At 43.3% G+C, this 15392-nt stretch overlaps 1 protein-coding gene across 10 annotated transcripts in view; it reads right to left on the reverse strand.

Moving 5' to 3' along the window:
- Window positions 1-15392, reverse strand: part of TCF3 (transcription factor 3) — a 118951-nt gene that overhangs the window by 90879 nt on the left and 12680 nt on the right. The window lies entirely within an intron of this gene.

The raw sequence follows: 15392 nt of genomic DNA on the forward strand, positions 1-15392 counted from the left end.
CAGCGCCTGCCTTTCACAGAGAATCTGACACTCCTGCAAACTCGCAGCTCAGATTCCAGGTCCCAGGCATTCTTCCTTGCTGTGCACAGTCACAGATCATAAAGATACCTCCTTTAGACATATCGGGGTTTGCTTCTTGGCGGAATTGGGCCCGGCAGTTAGAACTCAGTTAAGGAATGATCAGTGAGCCCGAGAGGATGTAGCTCACGCTCTGATTGATGTGCCGAACCAACAGAAGTAACACAAACTTACTTTGGGACAGTAAAGCAGACATGTCTGGACTACACATGGAGCGAGGGGATGCCATTTTTGGTCAGTTACATTTTAGAGTTAAATATGTACCGTTTTCAGGAAGCCACTCGCTGCCCTGCAGACAAGATAAAGGAAGAAGCACAGGTGCCTGGAAAACCTAGGTTTATGCCTCCCAAACAGAGGCTGAAATTTTTCAAATGATTTTTTCCCCACCAGCTCAAAAATGCGACAAAATGTTGGATTTATAAAAAAACTGTTCAAAGTAAAAAGAGCTGCCTCCTCTTCTCTCATTTTTTTTCCTTTTCCCACTCCTAACTTTTGAAAACTTCCTCACTTTTTGAGAAGCAGCAGAGTTGTACAGGAAGTAAGTTAAAAGGCTGGAGGCGGAGGCCTGAAAAAATTCAATAAAACTTAAATAGTCACAAATCTGTACAGAAATGTGTTTAAGACATTCCATTTTGAAACCTGCAGAATGAAAAGAATTTCAAAGATTTTGACATTTTTCATGATCCCCGTGCCAAACTTTTCAATGAGTTTTTCTCCTAAATATATTGAAATGAGATATTAAATGTTAATTATCCTGAGCAGATTGCAGGGAAAATTCTGCTGTTTTATACAGTAGAACCTCAGAGTTCCCAACACCTCGGGAATGGAGGTTGTTCATAACTCTGAAATGTTTGTAACTCTGAACAAAACATTATGGTTGTTTCAAAAGTTTACAACTGAACACTGAGGTAATACAGCTTTGAAACTTTACTATGCAGCAGAAAAATGCTGTTTTTAACCATCTTAATTTAAATAAAACAAGCACAATAACAGTTCCCTTACCTTGTCAAATCTTTATTTTTAAACTTTCCCTTTATTTTTTTTAGTAGTTTAAGTTTAACACAGTACTGTACTGTATTTGATTTGATTTTTTTTTTGGGGGGTGGGGTGTCTCTGCAGCTGCCTGATTGCATACTTCTAGTTCCAAATGAGATGTGTGGTTGACTGGTCAGTTCGTAACTCTGAGGTTCTACTGTATTTATCATCTCCCGATCTCATTTCTAAGTATAAACTAAAGGTGGATTTAAAGATAATCTTAAAGTGGGTTTACCCCTCCCCCCATGTCTTTAAGATATATAAAGGCAACGCAAGAGGGCTGATGTGCGTTTTTCCTTTCTCTACTTATTTTACATTCAAAATATCAGGAATATCTGACCTTCCCTGATTTGGCTAGATCTCAGAGTGCAGACACTGGACTCGACCTCCTTAGACAAAAAGGGGTGCTGAATTTTCCACAAAGACATCCTTCCTCCAAAATGCCTGTTAGGCACTGAAGTCAAAAACCTCCACAACATTCTAGACAGCCTAAAAGTACCATCACCCAGTTGCTTCGGTCTCTTTATGCTCTCTAGCACCATAAAGTCTTTCAAGGCAGGCATGATTAGAATTTCTAATATAAAATAGGGCACACCACATTCTAGGCCTTCTTTGTACATCACAAAGCAGCAAGGGGGGAGGGGGAAAGAGGTCACACACCCAATTCTACCGCCTTCCCCAGGTCCCCATAAAAAGACCAATCTGTCAAGATTCTCTAGCCTAGATATGATGCCAGTCCTTCTACATCCATGGAGAGGAGTCTGCTGCATCTACCTTCTCTGAGTACAGAGAAAAGGCCAATCCCAAGTTCAGAATTTGCTACAGAATACTTTCAGCGTTGTCTACATACAGAAGTATTTAAAAGGCTGTGTACAAACACTCAAAACGAATTTAGCTTAAACCGGTTCCCAAATCAGCTCAAACCAAACCAATATAAGACCGTCCACAAAGGAAGTTGTAGTGGGTTAACTAAATGTATGTTTTTAGACCAAATTAGTAGACTGGTACAACCCCTTTTTGTGGGCCCACTTATTTCAGTTCAAGAGTTTAGTTTAAACTTATTCCCAATTGACTTTAGCTAAACTGAAATAAGTCTCCATACAGGGGGTTGCACCAGCTTAAATTGGCTTAAAAACATACATTTAGTTAAGACTGAGCAAGTATGTGTGTGCAGACAAGCCCTGCATTAGTCTGCAAGCCAGTGTCTGCTTGGAGAACACCTCGTGTAGTTGCAAAGATGTAGAAATAAGAACACAACCTCACATGCTCCAAGACTGCCCAGTATGCATCAGAGTAAGATTGAAAACTGTTTAGTCTTGTAAATTAAAACCCACTGAAATGAGAGTTAGCCCAGATACTACCCTGGTGAATTGCGCTGGCAGCTTTAACATAAACCTGCCCCCCCTTTAATGTCTCCCCCAAAGATGACACCACCAAAATGCAGCACCCCTCCACACTCAACCCCTGTTGCATTAGGTCACTGGCACTGCCCAGGACCCCTAGGGCTCATCTACACAGTGAAATAGCTACTGTGGAGTATAAGTGTACCTGGATCCACTTTGGAAGCGGATGAAGCTGAAGCATACAAAGGCACTCATCGCATGGAGTAACAGGGTCCCCATGGGGAGCTAATGCACAATAGCTATTGTGCTTTTAATTCTGTACAGCACCTAGCACAATGGAGTCCCAGTCCATGACGGACACTCCTAGACATTCCAATACAAATAGGAAATCATAAATAGCTTCTCCATGTAGACAAGCCCCTACTCTCTGTGTTACTCAAGCTCTCACTAAGCGCACGGGAAGGCCATCACCAGCTGGGCTACACTTCAACCAGAGCTTGCTCTCTGCTGCGCCACTGCCCGTCGACAGATGCTCAGTGGCGCCCCAAAAGAAAACGTCCCCAGAACATCGTGCCCACATTTGCCTCAGGTAATCTCTTACTCTCAGTGCTTGCTACATTTTCCAGTCCCCGTACAATTAAGCATTCAGTGCTGCTATATATTTCACACTGCATTTCATGCCTCATTTGGCAACAAAATTAATTAAATTTTAAGTCAACACTGAAGGAGTACAGTACCTTGTTTCCCCTCTGTGGCATATAGAACTCGGCTTGTTGAAACTAATATGCTAATCAAGACTGCCGAAGTATTGTGGAACTCTCTCTGTATGGGAAGGGCACGGGACGGATGCCTGCCATTCGCCCTCATCCCCTTCCGCACACACTAGAACTACCTCCTGTTTGCTTCATTGTGTCTCCGTAGAGCCCTTCAATTCCCTGGTGTGCCACCTTTTACTGAACATCAGCAGTGGTGACATTAACGAACAATGGCCACTTTTTAAAGTTTAATTGCTCTGGGGAAATGAGCCTCCTGCACTGCCTGTCACGAACAGTGGAGAAGTGGGTGCAAAGCAGCCGATGGGCACTCACTTGTGTGGCTTCAAGCGGCTTTCTCCACTGGAAAGGGATTGGCCTAGCAAAGGGCGTCCCAAGGCAGGCTGCCCCTTCTCCCACTAGCCTCCCAGAACTGCATACATCCAGCTGGCCTAGGGGCAGGCTCTAGCCTATGGTGCTGGTTCACATCATGGGGAAGACCTGGCAGCTGAAGAAAAAGTTATACAGATGTTAGTCACACTGCTCAATGCGCTCAGATACTATGGTGATGAATGGGATGAGAATGGATAGAGAACAGAACAGTATCCAAAATACAGCCCAGCCTTCCTTCTTCCAGAAGAGACAACTTACTGCAGTGCTTCTGAACCTTTTCTGTACCCCAACGCTCTTTTCTGTATCAGGGATCTCCTTTTCCATCCAGCTGGGATTCCTCTATTATTTAGCAATGTGGGAAAGGGCAGGGTGGCCACCACCCACCAGGCTGAGACCCTGATATGCAGAGATGTGGGCAAGCGCCTGGCGTAGCCAAGGCAGCTAAAGATTCTATGTAAACACACTGCTTTGCAACACGGAAGATGGGGTTTCATGCATTAGACCCTCCGGTCCGGACAACCGATGCAGAGGCCAGTTATGGAGTATGGACTTTTGAGCTTCAGCAAGAACATGGAAGGATGGAATCCAGGGATTCTTGCATGAAGTGCAGGTGCAGACTCACAATAAATCAAGGCAGATTGAGGAGCTGTGTACACTGGCGAGTGCCAGGGTGAGGAGAGGCATCAGCCAATTAAAGTGACCCAATCTGGTTTGAGGGAAACTACTGTGGCAGGGGAAGTGGCAGGGTGATTTGATGCTCTCCCATTAGCCCACAGAGGGTGTGACATCCCCCATCGGAGCCCCACAGGCCTGTGATTCAGTAAACGGCAAGCACCAAAATCCACGTTCAGTGCAGATTTGTGGCTCAGCAGAGTGCTGCTGCATTTTACATACTCACTAAAAAGAGACAGAGACAGACAGACAGACAGACAGCAGTACATTCCTGATGGGGATTTAACAAGCCCAATTCAAAAACTGGTTCTCAGAGCCATAGTTCTACATCCCTCTGTACGTATATGAAATAAAGTAACCTGCAAATGAGGCTGTGGGCTCCCTGGGGCAGGGACCTAGCTTCTTATGGGTTTGTACAGCCCTTAAAACGCAGGTTCTGAGCCCGGCTGAGGACTTTGGGCAATACAGTGACAGAAGGAATTCTTACTGGCATCTTTCGGAGGCATTAAAATAAATTTCTAAACCACATCACAGCAAAAGCCATGCAGAGTGAAAACAGCTCTGTGTTAAATTCTATGCCCGGGATGGCCAAACTGCAGCTTGTGAGGCTTTTACAGTTAAAGTGTGGCTCAAGGGACCCCTCACCCCGGACCGTTCTTCACCTACCACACTGGGGGAGAGGAGCGCAGGCCTTCTGCCCAGCGGGAATCAGGGTCTAGGGCTTCAGCCCCGCGGGGTGCATCTGCTGGGGTTTGGGGCTTCAGCAGGAGCGGGCCTGGAGCCCCAAGCTGCAGCAGTCGCCCCCCACAGGGCTGAAACCACGAGACCCCTCCCCCCCACACAGCTGAAGCTCCTAGCCCTACCAACTCGCCACAGGGCTGAAGCCCCAGCAGGTTCGACCTGGCTCTCCAACCTCTGAAGATTGTCGTATGTGGTTCGGAGGGTCATTACGTTTGGCCACCTCTGTTCTATGCATCCATCCATCCCCCCCCACACACACACACATACACACACACACACACAATGTGAGCAAGTTACGCCTGCCATAACTATGAATTTCCTGACTTCCGCACATGTTAAATATCCCTCTAGTACTAACTTAATTAAATTTAGTTTTGCAGATGAATTTAAAATAAAGAATTCTGATACAACTGTAGGCGTGATTTAGGTACACGCTGTGTGCTTTCTGGAGCCGGGTCCCCTACAGAGCATGCAGAATTTGAAATTAGCAGCACCGAGGTCCAGCAGAAACGCTTGCCAGACCTGCTGGGCCCCTTCCAAAGCCATCTTCCTGTTTTGGAAGGAGCCCAGTCAGCCTGGAAAGCTTTCAGTTGTGACAGTGAGCCAACTGCAAAATTTTGCCTATGCAATACAGCAGAATTTGATATGATCATGTGAGCTAATGATTGTACATTCAGACAGCCATCGTACAGGGACTCAGGAGCAGGGGTGACTGGCCAGGGTCCAGACTAGCTAGGCAACATCTTTACCAATTTAGGACCCAAGCCCACAACATGTACAGTACCTATACATAATCCCACGTCAGCAGGGTTTGAATTGGGCTGACACAGGGCTGCACATTGCCTTCTCGTTGTCTAGAATACCATCTTTCATTTAAAAATAAAGGGCTCTAGACCTCATGGTTGCAAAGAAAAGCTTGAAAATGTGACAATACAAACAAAAAAACATGACACTCGGTAGGTGATTTTTCAATGCTTATGTCTTTTTCCTCATTTTTGATAAAGAGCACTTTGAGGCTGCGAGGGGATTTTTTTCTTCCCTTTTTAAAAAGTTTCTTGAAACAGAATACCATGCAGTTGCCCTCACTGAGTACTAAGTCCTGGTCACCACACAGCTTTGGTATCAGTATGACTGTCAGTTATGGATTCGATTTCCCCCTCATCTTCCTCCCCTCTCAGCCCCCCGATAATTATACTGGTACAATCCCCAATGTGGATGCAGTTATAGTGGTATTACGTTGCTTACTCCCCTTCTTATCCAGAGGCCTTTTCCTGCTTTAATTATACCAGAACAGTTAAAGGGGCACAATTTCTGTTTGTAGACAAGGCCTGAGTCAAGTCTGAAGTTTCTAATGAGCCGCTGTTGGTTATGTGAGTGTAATAAAGCTTTGGCGATACCAGAGCACTGGGGGGGAGGGGGAGAGAGGAGTGCTTTTCCTCACTTCAGAATTTTTCAGATGGACAAATTTTTAAACATGCCTCCCTCTCACCCCGCTGCCCTCCTCCTTCAATTTTTTTCTCTAGGTAGAAAAACCAGCAAAAGAAATTTCAGCCCAAAGGGCAAATTTTTTCCCTTCAGGAAGTTAAATGCACACAAAGACAAGATAAATTAAACAGTAGTAAGTCACCAGGACCAGATGGTATTCACCCAAGAGTTCTGAAGGAACTCAAAAATGAAATTGCAGAACTAGTAACCGTGGTGCATAGCCTATCACTTAAATCAGCTTCTGTACCAGATAACTGGAGGACAGCTCATGTGACCCCAATTTTTAAAAAAGGCTCCAAAAGTGATCCTGCCAATTAAAAGGCCCATAAGCCTAACTTCAGTACCAGGCAAATTGGCTGAAACAATAGTAAAGAACAGAATTACCAGACACATAAATGAACATGATTTGTTGGGAAAGACTCAACAGGACTTTTAAAAAGGAAATCATGCCTCACCAATCTATTACAATTCTTGGGGGGGAGGGGAGTATCAACAAACATGTGGACACGGTGATCCAGTTGATAAAGTGAAGCTGGACTTTCAGAAAGCCTTTCAGAAGGTCCTTCACCAATGGCTCTTAAGCAAAATAAGTAGTCATGGGATAAGAGGGAAGGTCCTCAAGGATCAGTAACTGGTTAAAAGACAGGAAACAAAGGATAGGAATGAAAAGTCAGTTTTCACAATGGAGACAGATGAATCTGGTTCTGCAGGGATCTATACTGGGACCAGTGCTGTTCAAGATATTCATAAATGATCTGGAAAAAGGAGTAAACAGTGAGGTGGCAAAATTTGCACATGATACAAAATTACTGAAGGTAATTAAGTTCAAAGCAGACTACAAAAAGTTATAAAGGGATCTCACAAAACTGGGTTACTGGGCAATAAAATGGCAGATGAAATTCAGTGCTGATCAATACAAAGTAATACATGTTGGAAAACATAATCCCAACTATACATACAAAATGATGGGGTCTAAATTAGCTGTTACCACTCAGGAAAGATCTTGGCGTCATTGTGGATAGTCCTCTAAAAACATCCGCTTAATGTGCAGGGCAGTCAAAAAAAAGGTAACAATGTTAGGAACTATTAGGAAAGGAATCAATAAGATAGAAGATATCTGAGCCCCTATATAAATCCATGGTATGCCCACACCTTGAATACTATGTGCCATTCTGGTCGCTCCACCTCAAAAAAAAAGATATATTAGAAGTGGAGAAGGTTCAGAGAAGGGCAACAAAAATGATTAGGGGGATGAACAGCTTCCATATGAGGAGAGGTTAAAAAGACTGGGACTGTTCATTTTGGAAAAGAGACTATTAGGGGGTATATGACAGAGGTCTATAAAATCATGAATGGTGTGGAGAAAGTGAATACAGACGTGTTATTTATCCCTTCACAAAGAAGAATCCGGGGTCATCCAATTAATTTAACAGGAGCAGGTTTAAAACAAACATCAGGAAATACTTCTTCACACATCGCACAGTGAACCTGTGGAACTACTTGCCAGGAGATGTTGTGAAGGCCAAAACTTTAACTGGGTTCACAACAGTATTAGATCAGTTCATGGAGGATAGGTCAATCAATGGCTATCAGCCAAGATGATCAGGGATGCCACCCCATGCTCTGGGTGTGCTAAACCTCTAACTGACAGAAGATGGGACTGGATGACAGGGGATGGATCACTCAATAATTGCCCTGTTCTGTTAATTCCCTCTGAAGCACCTGGAATTGGCCACTGTTGGAAGATACGATACTGGGCTAGATGGACCATTGGGCTGACCCAGCATGGCTGTCCTTATGTTCACTGGTAACGAACGTGCCTTCTCGACCATAACTACAGAACTGTTAGTACAATACTATATTGTTATATCTCCAATTACCAGAGAAATATTTGTATTTGTTCTTGGAGCATCTTTGTTTTGAATGATAACATGGTCGCCTTCGCTGCACTCCTTCCAGAAACATGTCTCTCCTTACTGGATTAGAATTCTGTTGTGTCTGTCTCAGGATCTCCCCTTCTCCACTCCCTTCCCATCGCTTATAAAAAAAAGCCTTTGAAAGACAAATACTGGGGAGGAAAGAAAAAAAGGAAAAGCCTTGTCCCAGTGTTTCTGGCTGCAGAGATGCAAGAGAAGCCACTGCAAAGGCAAGGCAAGTGCTAGGAGCAGGAATGTGTATTCAAGAATATAATGAGAGGGATCAGAGACTGAAGAGTGAACTGAGGTGTTACTTTAGATTAATGGAGAGAAGTGTGAAGATGTTACTCTTCTCTTTGTTCTACACAGGATGTTACTTCCTGCCAGTTAGAATTCCCTTCCCTCACCTCCAGAAATACTCCTCTTTCCCCCCCAGCCCCTCCATTTTTTTTAATCCCACTTTCTGTATCCTGGTCCATGGGTTTCCAGAATCAGCACCAAGGAAAGTGGGGGAACAGACATCTCCCCTGCAAAGTTCTATTTGTGAGGCAGGACACAAGGAAGTGGGCAAAAGAATTAAAACTAAGTCACTAAGGTCTACACTAGCACTTTTGTCAGTATAACTTATGTCACTCGGGAGTGTGAAAAAACCCACACCCCTGAGCGACATAAGTTACACCGACAGAAGCGCTGGTGTGGACAGTACTACCTTGGTGGGAGACACTCTCCTGCAGACATAGCTACCGCCGCATATTGGGGGTGGTTTAATTATGTCTCCCGCATATAGCATGACCACACAGGAAATCTTACAACAGCACAGCTGCAATGGTGGTCTCTAGTGTAGACATGGTCTAAGAAGCTTAAGTCTCATCTTCTAAAGTGACTTAGGTGCTTGGGAGAACGACAATAGAACATAGCCACTTACCCTACCTCACTTTTTAAACTGGACTCAAGTGCCTAAGCCACTTAGACACTTTTGAAAACTGTAGTCTAAGTTCCTCATCTTCCTAAATGAGCATCAGTTGGTCTATATTAATAATAATAATAATGCAAATACATTTTAAGACTGAAGGATTTTGTATTTTTCAAGCTAACACCACCTAACACATACTTAGCAAATGCCTTGCAAAATTCTACTTAACCACTGCAAGTTTTTTTTCCTTTGAAAAAAACAGTAAAAGGGTTTTTTTCATAATAAATTAGGGTCACAGTAAAATATGAACAAGCAGATTTGTACCTGGACTGATAATTTGTTTTTAAAAGTCGTGTTTTGCAATGCTGCTGAATCAGAAATGATACACAAGTAAAATAAATGAATCAAACAGCCTAAAATAAGTAATTTAAGTACAGAAATATCAATGCTAAATATCAAGTCACGTTTTTGCCCCTCGTGTCTACCTTTCACGATATATCACAATAGCAGAAACAAAAACCCATAACACCCACTTCTGCAAAATCCAAATGTGGGAAACAATTTAATTTAGTAGGAAAACATTATACAACCAACTATTAAAAGCTTCTGTTTTCTTCACTACAGGGAATAGTGCTGGCAACTATTTATCAGTCTGAAATTCAATCCATGACTGGATTTCAATAGAAGACACTGCATTTAGCTCTTCAAGACTTTCTCTCATTGTAATTTTTAGCTTCTTTGACTTAAGATGTGCAAGTTGGCTTCTCAGCATGTTAAATAATGAACAAAGTGTCACTTTAATATCCACAGATCTGCTACAGATGGCAGAGTGCTCTTTCTCTCTACCCCCTTCCAAAAGAGACCCCTCTACCCATGCACACAGAACCCCTCAACTGCACCTTTAGGATGTGGCCTGATAAATGGTTGCATGCCCATATGAAGTAATCAAATCTTCAAACAGCTCACCCAGAGCACCAATTAAAGAGACAATCTCATCTTTCACAGAATTTATGACTTTCAGTGTTGTTGCCACAGGTATCTAAGGCCGAGTGTTGTTTAAAGTGAACTTTAAAAAGGGATGCAGACTCACCTCCCTCCAGGGAGGACGCATTTGACTTTGTTCCGTAGACTATAACTTAAAACTTGTTACATGCAGCAACTTGTAACTCTTTGAAAAACTCCCTCGTTAGCCAGCCTCAAATATGTTATACGAACTTGTCCTGATCAAAGCAAGTCTCTCTACAATAAACCTCAGCTCCCGATCTTGCTAGCAAATAGGTGCAGAACAAACTTTGAAAGAGGAGGGGGCAGGACCACAGCGTAGTGGCAAAAGGGGATTTCTCCCCCACAGCTCCCTTTTACAGTCCTCAGGTTAGAATGTTCCCTTGACTACAAAGCAAGAAGGGAAACAAAATTAATCACAAATTTTGTTACTCAAGACCACAAAGCCATTTCATTGCCACGCTTTTTATTTGTTGCAAGCAGAATAATCCATCAGCAGGAGCTATGCTGGGCTACCAGTAACCAGACACACAACTGAAGCTCAGCATTCTTGTAACTCTTGAAGATATTCCTGAATTCTCTTCAAATTTGGTGGAAATATGTAGCACTGCTACCGAGTTCTTAGAAATGTAAGAGGCTAAGATGGCCAAGTGCAGCATTACCTCACCAACACACCACCATCATGGGTGTTTTGTTTTTCCCATAGAGCTCTTTTCAAGTTCTCCATAACCCCAAAGCACTTTATAAAGCAAGGAGCGAGTCAGATTCTGTGACCCTATAGAAAACTCAGCAGCCATTATCTCTTCTGTTCCCCTGGTAAGTCATGCACTGCTCTGGCAGTTACGGAACAACAGTAGCTAAGGTTGGAAGGATACGGATTCTACTACCACTCCTTTTAGAAGTCAATTAAAAAAAAAAAAAGGTAATTTCCACGTAAAATGTAATACACGTGGTGCCCTGTGAGAGGCAGAATTTATTTGGAGTATTTTTGAAAAGGAGGGCAGTTGGATCAGGTTAGTCATCTGTGAGCTATGATATATCAAATAACTGGCATTTTAATTTTGGAAAGAAGTCAACCTTTTTGCCATTGCAAATATCTGACAGCTTGGCCTAGAAAGTCAAACTCAAGCCAATAGGCATATATTGGATATGCAGGGGGAAATAACTGAAAACAAAGTTCTTAGGATAGGGGAGTTTGTGACATCAAGGGAATTTAGGAGCACAGGTTCATTTAAAGATACTGGGATTTGTGCTCCTAACCACCTTAGGTAATCCCTCATGGAGCCTAACTTTAGACTCCAGTTTTTAAAGTCCTGGCTTAAGTAACGACACCTTCCCATGTCTGGGATGTTTACTCTGGAAAGCTCTTGTTGCAACACAAAGTCTCTGTGAAGATGTTACCTTTCCTGAGGAGTCCTGTGTGTGTCAAAAATCCTGCAGACATGGCTTGCAAGATCTGTGCAACTAAGAACACAAGTTTCATCCATGCGGTAACCATTTTCCTCCATCTAATCAGGGGAGGGAAGCAAGACTGACAGGGCAGAGTTAAGGTTGCCATTGGAAATGTAAACTGATTTCCCCCTGAGTGATTTAAGAGACAAAGCAGGGGGAGAAGGAGGAGTGTTTAATTATAAAATAGCCCCAGAAAATGTCAACTTTACTAAATATAAAAGTGAGAAAATCTCAACATTAGCACCTGGGATTTATTTAGCACTTCACACACACACAGAAGGTGGTCACATTTGCCCCAAGGAGCTTCTAGTCTGAATAAAGCCCACAGGACATGGGACAACAGCTCAGGAAAGGGAGATTGAGAGTATTATCAATTAGGATTTGAAAAGCATTCTAACTTGGCTGGTTTTGTCATAGCAATTCTCTTGTAATACTGTTTTAAAGTTAATATTGATGCCTATTTACCAGCCTCGTGTTTGGGAAGACCACCTTATTTTACCAAGTGCCGACAATTTGGCCAAACCACCCACAAGCATTGTTTCTTTGCTCTTTTCAATTCTGATTTCCACCAGGGAGTGAAACATTCTAACAACTCATCTGAAAAAAAGCACTATAGCCCAGCAATGAGAGCCTACATTATAGTGAGAGACTGTAGTGAGGGTGCTAGCAACTATAGAGAGCTATTGTCCATCACCAAATTAAACTAAAGTATGGCATGAAGGCACTCTGCCCCCTTGACATGGCTCTAGGTCTTCAAATTAGCAGAGATCTCAAGGAAGACCATGACTCAGGCTTCTTCTATGCCCAACAGTTGCACCAGTTTAACCAAAATCAGTTTTTAAAACAGATTTAGCTAGATGGATGCAAACCCTGGGCGCACGCACTACATGATTTACAACTGGCTTACATCAATGTAAGTTACTAAATCAAGCTAAGTCAATATAAGCCAGGTGTAACAATGACCACCACACCATCCAGGGTCTTCTCTACACACAGACACCTTGCACCAGTTCAAATGAAACCTGTTTAACTAGTACAAGGCATGCGTGTGTGTAGACAAGACCCTGGATGGTATGACAGGTCATTGTTACACTTCAGATGTAAACACCCACCAGTCAGCATGAAAACACACAAACATCCGAGAGCAGAATGAAAAGTCACTTAACTCTTGGCAGGAAAAATATACACTTCGCCCTTTAAAAAGTGAGACTCTAGGCCATTCACTGCATGAAAAGCCTTTCATTAACAGTGCACTGAACTGCATTTCAGAATCAAGATGCCCATCGGCAGAACTGAAGGCTCACACTAAGCCCGGAGAACAGGACAGTGGCAGTTGTGCAATCGCCTTTACTGTAATTGTATAATATCACTCCTTGATGATTTTTATGAACCATTCAGAAAGCCCATCTCATAAACAGCAGCTTAGAGGAAGGGTGGGGTCAACTTTACCTTTCACTCACCTGGGGGGGGAAGGGAGGGGGAAGAGAGGAAATTGTACATGTTCTAGGCTGACACTGGGCATCTGAGTGAAAGAGGCTAGCCACCACAGGCTATTTCCCCAGCACTCCTACTCCTTGTCATGAACTGGCCAGCTCTGCAAATCAAGTAGGCAAGCCAACAGCCACGCAGGAAATGACTGAATGCAAGCTTGCTCTCTCACGAGCCTGTGGTGTCTCTTTTGTTGATTATTTTAGCAGCAAAGTACGAGATGCGCAAGCTGGAATGTTCACTACAGAGATCAATTTCCACCAGTGTTAAATTACACCTCTCCTTTACTCTCTACCTATATTTCTCTATTTCCTTAAACCCCCCTCCCTCCTTCAATTACCAATATATCCTTCCCTATCTTTTTCATTGGCAAGGTAAACTAAATAGCACTCTCACACCATACTAGGTTTGTCTTCATGAATCAAATTAAAACATGTTGTGCTTTATAACAAATTAATATTTTAAAAAAAACTAAACTTATTTTTAAAGTCTCTATATAGAGGAAAATGTTTGTTCAAAAAACTGTTTAGAGCATGAGCTAAATTCTGGAAGCCCCAGATACTGATGAAGTTTAGGGGCAGAAGAGCTGAGAGTGATACCACGGGGACACCACTGTGCAACATTTCTTCGTGTAGATTGAAAGTTCCCACACACACAACAGTGCCAGCTCTGCTATCCAAAATCTCTCACTACCTGGCTCCAGGAGCTGCTGAAACTCCAGGCCTCTCTCCATCCTGACATCCCAGTAGGAGGCAGCTCAAGAGGTGGAAAAAGCAAGACATTTGACTGCAGTATTTTCATGCTGAGCCATTTCCAGCAGCCTGAACAATACTCATTAACAGGACTTCCCAGGCTACCCCATTTAATCACAGCATACGGTGCCGGAGCTTCACCATCCTAGTGTGGTTTGGGGGGTTTTCTTAAGAGCAATGGCGCAGCCAGGTTTATAGGAGTGGGACATTCCAGCACATCTTGGGTAGCTTCAGTTAATCAGTATTGGAATAGCGGAGATTTTAACAATCTACAAAGGCATCAGCATAGGTAAGAGAGAAGGAATATGGGGGTAAGAGGATAAAAGGCAATAAGCCCCTCCTGCATGCCACAGACTTTATTCTCTAGAGAACCCCCGCCGTACAACTGTCTAACAAATGCAACATCTCTGAGCACAGCCACACAGCCCCAGAGTATGCCAGGAATATTTTATTTTAATACTGAATTAAGAAGCCTCTCCCAGTTAGTGCCAACATTTCAGCCATGGGAAGCTGACTCCCATGGAATCATAGGGGAAGGGACTTTGAGAGGTCATCTAGTCCAGTCCCCTGCACTCATGGCAGGACTAAGTATTATCTAGACCATTCCTGACAAGCGTGTGTCCAACCTGCTCTTAAAAATCCCCAATGATGGAGATTCCACAACCTCTCTAGGCAATTTATTCCAGTGCTTCACCACCCTGACAGTTAGGAAGTTTTTCCTAATGTCCAACCTAAATCTCCCTTGCTGCAATTTAAGACCATTGCTTCTTGTCCTATCCTCAGAGGTTAAGAAGAACAATTTTTCTCCTGCCTCCTTGTAAAAATCTTTTAGGTACTCGAAAACTGTTATGTCCCCTCTCAGTCTTCTCTTTTCCAAACTAAACAAACCCAATTTTTTCAATCTTCCCATATCTGTCGAAAAAGTTAGGCTCCATGGGGGATTACCTAAGATGTTTAGGAGCACAAATCCCAGCCTCTTTAAATGAACCTGTGCTCCTAAATCCCCTTGATGTTTTTGAAAACTCTCCCCCATCCTCCCAAACTCAGTATTTAGGCACTTACACTTGCCAAGCACCCAGCAGCTCCAGCTGACTTCAGCAGGTGTTCAGTACTTCTGAAAACCCGGGGCCAGATCCTCAGCTGGTGGAAGTTATCCCAGCCATTTATTTAGGTCCCTAAATATTGAGAAAGCCGCCTACCTTTTAGGGCCAAGATTTTCAAAACTGGGTGTCCAAACTACTGACGTATACCAGCCCCAGCAGGCCATCACTGCCAACCTACTGGAGGTGGATGGGCAAGGTGACACGGAATGAGTACTTGTACCATCTACTTAAATATAACAAAAGGATCTGGGATCGTCAAAGGGGCTG

Source organism: Malaclemys terrapin, chromosome 24 (assembly GCF_027887155.1).
Source record: "Malaclemys terrapin pileata isolate rMalTer1 chromosome 24, rMalTer1.hap1, whole genome shotgun sequence".
NCBI lineage: Eukaryota > Metazoa > Chordata > Testudines > Emydidae > Malaclemys > Malaclemys terrapin.